This window comes from Lepidochelys kempii, chromosome 21 (genome assembly GCF_965140265.1).
Source record: "Lepidochelys kempii isolate rLepKem1 chromosome 21, rLepKem1.hap2, whole genome shotgun sequence".
NCBI classification, from domain to species: domain Eukaryota; kingdom Metazoa; phylum Chordata; order Testudines; family Cheloniidae; genus Lepidochelys; species Lepidochelys kempii.
In genome coordinates this window covers 8,018,967-8,031,819 of record NC_133276.1, presented here as the reverse complement: position 1 = coordinate 8,031,819, position 12,853 = coordinate 8,018,967, and the positions used below count along the sequence as shown (strand labels likewise).

The 12,853-nt window shown below is 47.7% G+C and overlaps 1 protein-coding gene across 3 annotated transcripts in view; it reads right to left on the bottom strand.

Moving 5' to 3' along the window:
• Positions 1–12,853, bottom strand: part of PLEKHA6 (pleckstrin homology domain containing A6) — a 139,153-nt gene that overhangs the window by 79,511 nt on the left and 46,789 nt on the right. The gene's annotated exons all lie outside the window — the stretch shown is intronic.

The window sequence follows — 12,853 nt, the reverse complement described above, 5'->3', positions numbered from 1 at the left end:
CTCCGCCCGACAATCACTGGCTGAATGGGCCAACAACCCCAGCATCCCGGCTGTCCAACTATCGTGAACAAAAATCTCAGAGCTCTGCTGTTATCGTTACCCTAATATCATCTGTACCCTTTAGCATATGGAGGTAGCCTTCTAATTCACACCTATCTAGGTAGCATCTCACACAGTATAATGCAGTTTTGCACGTTGAGAATGCTTCGTGAACCACCGCCACCGAAATGCAGCTACCTCTGGGGTGGAAGGTGGCAGCCAGCTAGCATGCAGCAGAACAATACATGTAAAGGGAAACATTTTGGCCAAGGCCATCTGAACAAAACCCCTGCTCATCTATAAAGTGCCTCTGGATCTTTGAGGTCTGGGTAGAGCAAGCAGGAGTTCAAGTTCTTGCTGGGAAAAACCCTTCCATGCCACATTGGACTCAAGCTTTGGTTGAGGGGCTCACTCAGACCTGCAGGGATTTGAACCTGTGGCTATAAGGAGGGTTTCCCTTTAGGGGGCAGGGGGCATCCGGGGCTCAGCCCAGCATTTTAAAATGATCAGGCACATTATAGCTCAGAGAGCCATAACCAGGGCCCCAGTGACCAAAGATCACCCGAGGTCTGTTCTCCGGCCCTAGGGGCTCCCCACTATGGAACCACAGCCCCAGTGAGATACCTTTATTTATTGCTGATGTAAGAGCCTCGTTGGTGACAAGAAGCCTCCTGGAAGCTCTTAGAAGGAAAGTGAATTACCCAGTGCCTGGCTGACAAGAACAGGGCTCGCCTTCCCTCTGCTATCAGCAGCCATCACCGCGGGCCTCTTGGTAACTCCATTACATGCCCCGGCTCCTGCTAATCGAACAGCAAATCTGAATGATGGAACCATCACTTGAAATTTCAGCCCCGTCTCCATGTGCTAGACAGCTTCATCGTCCCCCTGCACTCAAGGTCTGTGCCTTTAAGATACTGGAGCTGGGCTAGCTTCACCCCACCTGCTATCTATCCTTGGCTCTAACCAGGTGCTTCTTGTTCCTAAGGCAACAGACCCTCAGCCCAGTTAGCTCCCTGGAACATTTCTTGTTAATTTCATCACATGCTGTATATGCCCTGGCTGAAAGGCAGCATCTGCCTCTTGTCCCCAGAGGCTGCAACCCCCCGAGACACCTGGTTACTATAAGATCTCACCCTCAAACCGGCGGATATTACATAAGAACAGCCATACTGGGTCAGCCCAGTTCTGTATCCTGTCTACTGACAGTGGCCAGTGCCAGATGCTTCACAGGGAATGAACAGAACAGGGCAATTATCGAGTAATCCATACCCTGTCATCCAGTCCCAGCTTCTGGCAGTCGGAGATTTAGGGACACCCGGAGCATGGGGTTGCATCCCTGACCATCTTGGCTAACAGCCACTAATGGACCTTTCCTCCATGAATTTATCTAATTCTTTTTTTAATCCAGTTATACTTTTGGCCTTCACAACATCCCAAGGCAATGAGTTCCACAGGTTGACCATGCACTGTGTGAAGTACTTCCTTTTGTTTTAAACATGCTGCCTATTAATTTTACCAAGTGACCTTTACTTCTTGTGTTATATGAAATGGTAGATGTCATGTCTCTATTCATTTTCTCCATTCATTATTTTATAGACTTTTTAGTCATCTGTTTTCTAAACTGAACAGTCACAGTATAGACTGTTTTTAGTCTCTCCTTGTATGGAAGCTGTTCCATCCCCTAATCAATTTTGTTGCCCTTTTCTGCACCTTTTCCATTTCTAATATATCTTTTTTGAGATTGAGCAGCCAGGCCTGTATGCAGTATTCAGGGTGTAGGCATACCATGGATTTATATACTGGCAGTATGATATTTTCTATTTTAGTAGCTATCCCTTTCCTAATGGATCCTACCATTCTGTTACGACAAACCATTTCACAGTTTTGTCCCATCCTTCACCATCTTGGGTGGGCTCATGGCACCTGAGCTGCACAAAGCTACACAAAGCACCACTGTCCTCTGTCCTACTACTCACTAGAAGGGAACAAGAAAGAACCAAAGTGAAGTCTCCTCGCCAACATCTGCACTGAACTGGACACAGCAGCCATCTCTTCTTTACAGGTAAGCAGAATCCTTCCAAGATTTAAAAAGGTGCAGTACAGAGAACACAAAGGCATAACAATTGTGTGGCTAAAACACTACACTTTGTGTCAGGGACTGTACAGAACAATACTGAAAGCTGTACTGTAGCACTTTAACTGAAGAGTTCAAGCACAAGGTGAAGGACATTAAAAGAATTCATAATAATTACCCAATTCGCTTTTCATCGGTAGAACTCAAAGTGCTTTAAAAAGCAGGTCAGTATCATGATCCCTATTTTACAAATTTGGAAACTGAGGCACAGGGCAAGAAAATGACTTGCCCAAGGTCTGCCCTCTGTCTGTTTATTTTCCCTGTCCTGGGCACACAAAAAAGAGGTCAGCCCTGGGGGTTCAGGCAGAGACAATCCAGCAGATTGGATTGTACAATTTCCTAGGAGAGACATTCCTCATGGCAGCTGGCAGGTTTCCACTACTCTTTGTCATATCTTTTATTAGCACCCTGTTAGGTCTCGGGGTCGAAATGTCCCTGCCTCTGTTAGTGATCTGTATGTGTGCAGGTATATACCTATGTGCTCTATAAATAAAAATATCCATTGCTAATAGAGATAGAAATCCTTGGAGGAGAGGAGGAGCAGTAGATTTCCAGTTGCCCTCATCGCCCTCTGACAGCATCACTCAGCTACTGGGGCATTCCACCGCCCTGATCCCCTGCCGGTTTTGTCCTTCTTGGCAGAGCTGGGCCCCGCACTCAGTCCAAGAGCAGGAAGCATCTCTCTTTGAAAAGCTCAGGACTATGCCATCGTTTGTTCATGTGCAGCTGGAACCGTTGTCAGTCTGACAACCATTTCCTCACTGGACGCTGAATCCTTCTCTCTGTTCCCCCGTGGCCCACTGCGCTGCATGGGAGCAGGGACGGGTCAGGATCTAGCCAGAGGATCACAGGGGAGAAACCCCACTCTTCTTGGAGCACATCATCTATCCATGGGCAATGCAGAGGCTGTTGCAGCTTTGCTTGGCTTCTTCTTCGGTCTGCGGCCTGGCTAGGTCTCAGATTGTTTTTGCCTGAGGCCCGGGTGATTTCTCAGCTGTTGTGGCTGCTCTGTGAAGCATCCTCACACAGTCAGGTAATGACAGGATCTGCAGATTCCATGCATACCTGGCCTGTCCATCCTGCTGTTGCATTGAGCTTGTTACCTGTCAGCACTGCAGCAACACAGATAGGGATGAGGCAAACTAAAGGCATCTAAATAACTGACAAGAGTATGTGTGGGTGTTCGCACGCACCTCTGCCCTCTAAAGAATAAATGGACAGAAATCAGACGTCAAGAATTATAACATTGAAAAACCAGTCGGAGAACACTTCAATCTCTCTGGTCACTCGATTACAGACCTAAAAGTCGCAATATTACAACAAAAAAAAACTTCAAAAACAGACTCCAACAAGAGACTGCTGAATTGCAATTAATTTGCAAACTGGGCACCGTTACATTAGGCTTGAATAGAGACTGGGAGTTGCTGTGTCATTACACAAAGTAAAACTATTTCCCCATGTTTATATTCCCCCCTGTACTGTTCCTCACATGTTCTTGTCAACTGCTGGAAATGGCCCAACTTGATTATCACTACAAAAGGGTTTTTTTTCTCTCCTGCTTATGGTAACACCCATTGTTCCATGTTCTCTGTGTATATACAATCTCCCCACTGTATTTTTCACTGCATGCATCCCATGAAGTGGGCTGTAGCTCACGAAAGCTTATGCTCTAGTAAACTGTTAGTCTCCATTAGCAATTGGAGTCCTCTGTTTCTTTTTAGCCTTTTTCCAGTCCTCCAGGACTTCCCCGGATCACCATGAGTTTTCAAAGATAAGGGACAATGGCTCCACAATCACATCCGCCAACTCCTTTAGCACTCTCGGATGCAACGCATCCAGCCCCATGGACTTGTGCACGTCCAGCTTTTCTAAATAGTCCCAAACCACTTCTTTCTCCACAGAGGGCTGGTCACCTCCTCCCCATGCTGTGCTGCCCAGTGCAGTAGTCTGGGAGCTGACTTTGTTCGTGAAGACAGAGGCAAAAAAAGCACTGAGTACATTAGCTTTTTCCACATCCTCTGTCACTAGGTTGCCTCCCTCATTCAGTAAGGGGCCCACACTTTCCTTGACTTTCTTCTTGTTGCCAACATACCTGAAGAAACCCTTCTTGTTACTCTTAACATCTCTTGCTAGCTGCAACTCCAGATGTGATTTGCCTTTCCTGATTTCACTCCTGCATGCCCGAGCAATATTTTTATACTCTTCCCTGGCAGTGAGGTTCCTAGATTGGCCATCAAATTCTTCCCACAACCAGGTTCTATTGGTAACACAATGGTTTCCTGTACATGGCTGTCTCTCTCTCTCTCTCTCTCTCACACACACACACACACACACACACACACTTACTTATTTGTGGGGAGGTTCTCACAGTTTTGACTCTGGTCATCTGGTTTCGTGGACACTGAACAACTTGCAATGGATTCTGTAACATGGCCACACACACACTGGGTGTGCAAGTTCAACACGTGCATACAACTCCCACTGACTGCAATGGGAGTGGTGAGCATGTATTTGAGGGCAGAAGTGGGCCCAGAGTACTTCAAGTAGCAATTCTAATTATGAGACTTAGTGCAAGAAGGGGCTGGTGGACTCTGAAACCCAGAATTCATAGCAGCAAGCTGGATGTGTCTGTGTTTTGAGTGAAAGAATAACAAAGCATGGTGGATTATTATCAGCATACTCTACTCCAGTGCATTTCATGGGCTGTATAGTGATAGAACATTCCGTATAATGATAGATTGAGCTCCCTGAGCCTATTCACCTTAATAAAACGAAGGTTGAGGAGTGACTTGATCACAGTCTGTACATACTTTCATAGGGAACAAATATTTGATAATGGGCTCATCAGTATAGCAGACAAAAAGAGCCAACAGCTGGAAGTCGAAGCTAGACAAATTCAGACTGGACATAAGGTATATATGTTTTTAACAGTGAGGGTAATTAACCATTGGAACAGCTTACTAAGGGTTGTGCTGGATGTGCCATCACTGGCAGTTCTTAAATTAAGATTGGATGTTTTTCTAGAAGAACGGCTCGAATTCAATCGGGAATTATTTCAGTGACGTTCTCTGGCCTGTGCTATACAGGAGGTCAGACTACATGGTCCCAGTGGTCCCTTCTGGCCTTAGAATCTATGAACTATGTAACTGTGACATGTAGTGCCAGGACATACAGAAAGCAGCCAGGTTTGTTCCCAGAGCTGTTGCAGCTTATTACAAAGGAGATGCAACACACTGTACGCTCTCTCTCACGGAGACATTACTGTTGTTTTTCCTTGCAGCCACTTTCTGAAATCTGAACTTAAGAGTTCAAAAATCAGGACTCTAGCCCCACCAAAAATGAGAAGATTTGCTCAAAAATCGGGAGGTTGAAAAAATAACGTATTTTGGGTTCCTTTATTGGCCTTTTAGTGCTGGAACATTTTGGGGTCACATTTTTAAAGATTTTCTCTGCAACCACAAGAGCTAAAAAACAGACTTTAAAAAAACAGAGCTCCTCAGCTAATAACCTGATTCCAACAGCTGGGGATTTAAGAAAAATACCAAATATTCTGAGACTCATAATAAAATCATGAGAGTTGCTAACATACAAGGACTACAATTTCCATACATAAAAAAAGAAATAAGCATACCAGGAGTCTTCAATAAACCAGATGCACTGTACACAGCAACCAAACAAACCCCCAGCATCGCTTTACCCAAAGTGCAAGGAGACAGCATTTAAATCGAGAGAGAGGCATCACTAAACACATCTTTTGAATGCTGGGATCTGATTGGCTAAAGACTATTAATCACATGACCTTGGAATTTCATAACATTCCACGCATATTTACTGCGAGTGGACTAGTTCTGTGAATGAAAACAAGGCGTTCCCCTCCTCGGCCTTTTGGCCCATCCCCAGCACTGGGTGCTTCATGCTCATATAAATAGCTCAGCCCATTTTTGCAGAGACTGAAGGGGTTGGACGAGCACCACTATGACCTCAGCACTTTGTTTTTTAAGAAAGAAGAGCCTGAAAAATACTCCCTCTTCCTGAGTTTTAAAGGCACCAGGCCATGGTCTCGCCCTCACCCTGCAAGTTTTACCCTGCCTGGATCCCTCCTGGATTTCAGCTCATTTCCTCCTACGCACCACCCAATCATCTCTGCTGAGTGTTTTCTTAGAGCATGACTTCATGTCTCCTTCCACACAGCTCATCTCTCCACCCTCACACCTGCTCAGCCTTCCAGAGTCAACCTGTTCTCCGACGCTGCCTGCTCCCAATGCTAGCAACTGATCTCTTCTTTTTGTGTGGCATTTTAACAAATCTGAGACTGCTAGGCATGTTAGCTGCTGGGCTATGCCCCAGGGCAGTTGGAACTTCATGGCAGCAGCAGGGATAATAATTCAGGCCCTCCTACTCCAAAAGCACAGAACTTCACAGCTTGAATCAAAGGTGACTCTTTTTGGGTGTATAGGGGATACGCGACACAGCTGAGCCATTCCAGTCTCATCCCCTAGAGGACTGTGTTGCACACACTGGTCAGTTACGGTATTTCTCTTGGGGACAGATAACTGATACCTTCCCTTCCTCTGTGTTTGTAAGATGCTCTTTGCCATCGGTCCCAAAGTTTGAACTCCAGGGATGGACATCAGTGTCCCTAGAGGAAAGCCCTATGCTCTGGAATTTACTCCCTCTTCTGGTCCAGAGCCAGAGCACGGCTGCTGTTAAGAGTGCAGTGCACTTTGTCTTCGTCTACACTGGGGTATTTAGCCACCAGTATAAACCTCTAGTGTAGATGCACCGCACCAACGTGGTTTGCAGTCATGATAAGTTGCACCATTGCAAGCTGTATCTTACACCAATGCAGCGTCTACACTAGAGGTTTCCATTGATGTAGCTACAAGCGTGGCTAAAAGCACCTAGTGTGGACAAGACCTATAGCCAGAGTGCATTTATCCTGCGCATGGCCAGGGATGGTAGACGTTGGATAATAATAATAGTACAGAGGAAGGACAGTCTAGCTTCAGACTTGGGAAGAACTGGGTCTCCCACAATTCCTGGCTCTGCCACAGACTTCCTGTGTGATGTTGGACAAGTCACTTTGCCTCTCTGTGCCTCAGTTCCCCATCAGAGCACTGCTCTACATCAGAAGGGTGTTAAAGAGTGTGAGGTGCTCAGTTACTATGGTGATGAAAACCATACAAGTACCTTAGACAAATAGGATGGTTTCGATTTGGGCCACTTCACTTCAATTTCTGCAAGGAGCACAGCTACTCCACCAATGGATGCAGGATAAATAAGCAGCCTGGAATAATTATACTGAGCCAGCAGCTCTCCTAGCTGGTCTTTAAACACTCTCAGTGCCCCAAAGCTTGGAGCACTGGGCCTCAAACCGGTCATTAAAAGAAGCGTCAGGGCGAGATCAGCAATTTACTTGCTGCCTTCGGTGCAGAGACATTGCACGGACAGTTTGTGGGCCTGACTTTATAGCTATCACTGGTCTGCCATGCCCTTTGATCACAGAAGCTGTGACTGTACAGGGTTTAACACCAGGCAGCAGCATGATAGAGAGTTAGGTGGGTGCAAAGGGGACAGGGTGTAGCTGGGACTGAGATGTACAGTGCCCTGTGAATCATGGGCATCTCCCCAACACCCAATCAGACTCGAATTGGTGCCTAGAACCTACCACCGCCACGCAAGCAAGCGCTGGATCACCAGCAGAGAGATTCTACAGCAGCTTAAAAGGACCCAGGCTTGAGAGGTCTGGAGAAATTGAGGCTGCAGGTGCTCAGCACCTCTCAGGACTGGGCCCTTATGGTTTGCCAGGCCCAAGCAAAATCATGGAGGCTTTCAAAGGGAGATTCCCAATTCACAGTCACGCTTGCCCCTCTTCCGACTCATCACCCCCCTGCGAGATGAGCCAGGATCGTTATCCCCATTTTACAGTAGGGGAAACTGAGGCACAGAGCGGGGGAGTAACTTGCTGTTGGATCACACAGTGGAAGTGCTGGAAATAAAAGCGGGATTTTCACCTACAAAGGCAGGGGGCACAGGTCCGGGCACAGCACCAGGAGCCAGGAAGCTGTTGCCTCCTCTAGCTGCGGAGGGAGTTGGGAGGTCACTTCCCCTCAGTGTGTTTCCGTAGAATGGGGACAAGGATACAGCCCTAATTCATGGACACGTGGGAGGTTGGGAGGACTGAGCATGTGCGCATGCAGGGGTCTCCTTTAGCTCAAGTGCTGCAACTCTGAAGGTCCTGCATTCACATCCTGCTTACCTCCCATGCACGGGGTGGGGGACACCATGTGCTCATCTTCCTCAAGATCACCAGTGCCATCCTCACAGCTATACTCAAGGAGAACCCACCGGATGCGATGCAGGAAGCTGGGGTGGCATTCTCTGGCCTGTGTTATGCATCAGATTGGGGATTGTCCTGTCCCTTCTGACCTCAAAACCTAGTCACTGTCCTAACGCCCATGGCCCTGCTCTGCCCCCATACCACCACCAAGTAAAAGAGGAAACAGGCTGGAAAGAGATGCCTGCTTGTGTCCAACCTGAATCAGCATCCGCAGACCTGTCTGGCTGTGATTTTAAATTTGGTTTGAAGATCTAACCCCCTGTGCATGCCTAAGGATAGCGGTTATGGGCAGCTTTAATGATTAGGCCTTCTAACAGTTCTAACAGTCCTGGGGCCGAGCAGCCCTTTAAATGACTGGAAGTACTAGGAAGAAAACCACCACCTAGCTGCATTCCTCACCTGATTATCATAATCAGAGCAGAGCTGGGGGTACCGGGGGGGCGGGGAGACGACGACTTCCTGCTGCCAGAAATAGGCAAGGGCCCTGCAAACCCACCTGTGGCATGGGAGGGAAGTCCACTGTTGGCAAACAAGCCCCAGCCTGGAGAGCCAATTGGTTGCAGAGAGGGAGGAGAACAGAAGGAAGGAAAAAGAAAAGAAAAAAAAAGGCGGCAGCCTCTTTCAAAACCCAGGGCCGCCCCTTGTTTTCTGGAGGTGTTATGATTCAAATGGCACCAGTCACACATCACGGGCTGGCTCACTGAGAGCTGACACAACCAGGCAAGGTAAGTGGCAGTTGCTGCCCTCATCATCTTGATGGCACCTGGAGATAAGAGACCAGACGCTGCCCTAATGGGTTGCTTGCCTTGGGGCACAGTGGCCACTGCCTCCCTAGAGGCAGGTTTCCTGCTTGCCAGTGACCAAAGACATCTCCTGCATGAAGTCAGGTCTTGCCAAACCCCTAGCATGAACTGCTGTAGCCTAGCATTCGTCACACTGCAGCGTTGCCGCATGCACCAGGCGTCTGCACCAGCGTGGCTATGCCAGGGGCTGGAATTGGGGCAAACCTGGTGTGCAGCCAAGGCCCTAGCCAGCCCGGAGTTCCCAGGGCATGCTGATGGTGGGAGGGGGCTAGTAAGAAAACAAAGTGGATCGGAGAGTCGGGCTTGCGCTAGAGTCACGCAAGGCTTCGGCAACAAACCCCAGCAGCCTTGCGGATGGCGCCTGGCTTTGATGCGGCTCCAAGAGGCACGGTGCCTGAGTGGTTAAGGCGCTTGACAGCATTCCTGAAGGTTGTGAATTTGAGTCTGACGTGATCTCACACTGAAAGGTCACCTCCAGTTCACCTAGCTGCAAAATGGGTACCTGGTCCATCAGGTTAGGCCAGTCAAAGGTGGTCGGACGCGATGCTGGCCACATCATTGCCTTGTGTATCATTGGCTATGAAACTAATGTGTCTTAACCTTGTCAGCCCGATGAGCCAGACTGAAACCAGATTTGGGGAAGGACAAGCACAGTATGTGGATGGGAATTAAAAACTGGGACAGAGGTTCCCCTCCCTGCACTACTTGACGCTGGCCCTTCGAGGTTCTCGGAGAGGGGAGGGCAAACATGTTTCTCCCCCGCCCCCTCCCTGAGTCTTCATGGCCAATGTTCCAGGCCATTCTCAAAACTGAAATCAAACCAACCTGCTGCATTGCAAGAAATAAAGGATTTTTCCTAATGAAAACACTGATCCCAGCGGCAATGGGGAATGTAGCACTGCGGGATCTGCCAGCTGATATTCGACGCTTCGGAGGGAAGCAAACCCTTCCGCATCGGGCCATGCTGGGCCCAATGGGGTACAATTCCTTCCTGCCCCCTGCAGCGATGGATGGACAGGAGGCTGGATTTGTCCTTCGCTTCCCCAGGCAGGAGTGTTAGTAGCAGTCAGGACATTTTCGAGCCCAACAAGGCGAGCACCTCAGTCATCTCCGTGGCCAGGGAATTAGTGCACTTCATACCTACTCTGCCTAAGCAAGAGGAGAAAGAAGCAGCTACAGGTAGGATTTTTGGAAGCACTTAGCATTGGCCTAGCTCTGCCCCATTGACTTCAATGAGCGTTTTGCCAATGACTCCAACGGGAGTGGAGCGCTATAGGAGATCCCATGCTCCACATATACACCCCAGTCTCTGGGTGGCTAACACAGGTTATCAACCCTCAGCCTCACCTTCCCCTAGGGAGTCTCCCTTATAAAGAGATACTGCTCACCACGATTTCTTGTCTGAGCAGTGTGGCCTATTGGATAGAACACTGGACTGAAACTCAGGAGACATATTCCTAACTCTGACCTGCTGGGTCAGCTCAGGCATATCACTTCCCTGCTCCGTGCCTCAGTTTCCCCATCTGTGAAACTGGGATAATGACGTGGACCTCTTTTGTAAAGTGTTATGAAATCTACTGCTGGGAAAGTGCCGTATAAGAGCTTGGCATTAAGGTTTCATTTCTAAGCAGTCATTAAAGGGTTAAATCAATGATCAATAGAGGTTTTCATAAACAGTAATCAATTCTTAGATGTCAGTGTGTTGTCTATAACTGTCTTCTGACGTGCTTACAACCATCTCGCATATATGCTACTCATGTCTGCAACATGCCCATAGTAGGGGGTTCATCGTTTATTAACCCTTTATACCAGAGGTTCCATTTCTAAAGGGTTTAGAAAGCAGAAACAACAGAGTACAGCAAGGCACACCACACTGCAGTCTCTGCTATAAGCGGTACACATTTGTACAAGGGCTAGTCAGAAATTTTGCCTAAATGTGTTTTGGTTTTTTTGCCCCAAAATGCCAATTCATCAAAACCAAAACTGTTTGCAAAACCGGGCGTGGTTCAAGAAGACACCTTCTTTGAAAAACGTTGGTAAAAAGAGTTTAGAGATTGTCGAAACATCCTGTTTCTAACACTGAACTGGAAAGTTTTTGGGGGCGGGGGTTGAGTGAAATGACTTCATTTAGAAATTTTCATAATTTACACTGAAAGGTTAAAAAAAAAGGTTGAAATTGAAATGAAATGTTTCAATTGACATGAACCAAAAACACTGAGGATCTCGGTTTGCAAAAATTGTCAGGATTTTGACTTTCCCTTCTGATTTGGGACAGGAGAGTTTTTTGAAATGTCAAAAATTCTCATGGGACGGGAAAACCATTTCTTGGCCAGCCCTAATTTGGATGGTTACAGTGGAGAACTGCATTCCCAGAGTATTTATAAAGTATCATGTAACCGTCCACCTTGTCTGGGTTACAGGAAAACATGAAGGCTACGTTTATTTTGCCGGAGGGAGGCAGGTTCTGGGCAATTAAACTTTGATCTTGGGGTTTGTGCCATCACTAGAACTTCAAGTTGGAACAATGATGGAAAACTGTAAGCTCTTTGGGGCAGGGTCTGTCTTTTTGTCCTGTGTTTGTACAGTGTCTAGCGCATCGGAGTCCTGGACCATGACTGGAGCTCCTAGGGGCTACCGCAAGACGAATCATGTATATATTAAAGCAGGCCAACACAAGGACCTAGGAACAACAGAGTTCTAGTCCAGGTTTCAACACAGACTTGGTACGAAGCCTTGGGCAAGTCACTTCCCTCTTCTGCACTTCAGTTTTCCTAGCCTGTAAAATGGAGGGGCCAGTCCTGAACGGCACCATGGGCTGGGAGTACTGTTTAATGTTTACAAGGTGCAGCCGCTAGATTTGCTTGCAAAGCCCAGTATCCTGCTGCTTTGTATAAGACCAGGGGGAGAGAAGGAGGAGTTATCAAATGGATTGGGAACAGCTCCTGGCTGTATGGGGGAAACCATTCTAACCGGATGGTTGGAACTGACCGGCTAGCCACATAGCCCGCAATTTATTAACAGAGGGAACACCAGGCTGCTTCAAGGAGTGAGGCTGGGGACTGTGCCCTGGGGTTGCCCCTCCAGTGGCTGCAGATGGCCAGCCTCCAGAGCCTATCCAGTGTCAGTTCAAAAGGCAGACGACTGGACAGTCTGACAGCTCAAAATGGCTTGATCATATGTACAGGTGCGTGTCTTTCATACAGGTCTGTCTTTTTACACACCCACTTCCTCCTTTGTGAGGCACTGAAAAGACTTCACCAAGAATAATCAAAGCTGTCAATAAAGGCTGGATCTCTCTCTTATACCAGAGCCCGACTTGAACTGTTCTGCCAAGAGATCTCAGCCGTATCTGTGTTTCTCTCTGGATTTATTGCCTGACTTTGCTCACCGGGCTCGGACAGTAGAACATCCTTTTCAGAGCAAGCCGACAGCCCTTCACAAACCACAGTCTGTCTGCAGCCCCTACAGCACAATGTGCCCACAGCCCAGCCACCCGCCCCATGGCATGGTCAATTACCCTAGCGAAATTGACCCTTC